We start from the raw sequence: 1515 nt of genomic DNA on the forward strand, positions 1-1515 counted from the left end.
TATCGTGGGGCCCAGCAGAGCAATTCAGTGAGAAGTTGAGAGAAGCCATATTGAATCAGTCAGCTTAGAGTGTTTCAGCCCCAGCAGCTGAGCTGAGTCAGCTAGCCTGAGTTCTTAAAGAACTAGCAGTTGTGAGCTTATTCAGTAGTTAGCCTATAAGACACCAATAATATAAATTTTATATTAATCATAAATTATATTTATATGAAGGGTATATTTTAGAGCCCTGAAGGACATCAAGGATGCCCTGCTTCCCCATGGAGGTCTGTGGTGGGCCCCAAAGAACAACCATATTGGAACCCTGCTTCATCAATTTTTTTCCAGTTTGATCTGTCTGGGGCACAGTAGCAGAATAATTTGCATTCGTGGTCCTCTGATCTCCATTCCTGGCTCTGGATTTTCCTAGCCATCTTGAGGAGCTGGAAGGATTCCTGTCTCCCTGTGGAGGTCTTAATGGGGTGTTCACAGGAACATCCAGATTGAAATCCTCTTCCACAAATTCCGTGACATTCAGGTCTGTTCTTGGACACAGCCAGCATAGGTAAGCTGTGTGCTGCCTACATGAACCCCATTGTCTATCCCAGGGCTCTCCCTGACTTCATGGGGTGTAGTGGTGGCATTAAGATCTCCCATCTATCACCACAGAAAACAGGATGTATAATGAACAGTGTAAGAACACAGTTAACAAGAGCCAGGGATATATAGCATAACTAGAGCCCAGCTATCCTGCTACAGCAAGCCCTGAGTATTCTAACATAGCCAGAGCACAAAACGTAACCTTAATCCCCCTTTTATAAATATGAGAAAGCCTTTTCTAAGAGGAAATGAGTATATCCCATAAAGCATGGAGGTAAATACGTTTGAATAGGTGAAAGAATTGAATGAAACTGCCAAGAACTGAAAATGGGAATAAAAACTATAAAGAAAATACAAACTGAGGCAATCCTGGAGATGGACCACGATCCTGGAGATGGATCTCCTTGAGAAACAATGTCTTTACCTATAATAGTGAATAGCATAGATTCAAGTAAAATATTTACTATTCAAAATGAGGAATGAGATTTTGAAATATTTACATTTGCTTCTACGTGTATACCTAGGTTACAGAAGGACTCTTCCTTTGACTGCCTCCTGACACAAGATTAGCAATGTTTACGATATTTCAATAATAATATGTATGGATGTTGGTTACATTTAATAAGAGCATAGTGTGTTCTTAATATATGGAGAGCAGATCTTATGAGTTAGCCCTCAGAAAGGTACCTGTGTCCTCATTAATGTGTGGACATGTGTTTAAAAATTTCATGTTAGGGAAGATGAGTCCAATTAATCTCAAAGATCAATTAGGTACAATAAAAAGTGGAAAAGTTACAAAACTGCTGCAATGTGAGAAAAAAATCCATTATCAAATCTCCCCGTCTGTCCTCACCTACACATGGCTTCACTGAGTTATCTTGATAAATATTAACTCTAGTTTGTTCTTATTTTACACTACTAGATTATAGAACCACTTAA

Source organism: Grammomys surdaster, unplaced genomic scaffold (assembly GCF_004785775.1).
Source record: "Grammomys surdaster isolate TR1022 unplaced genomic scaffold, NIH_TR_1.0 527, whole genome shotgun sequence".
In the NCBI taxonomy this organism is placed as follows: Eukaryota; Metazoa; Chordata; class Mammalia; order Rodentia; family Muridae; genus Grammomys; species Grammomys surdaster.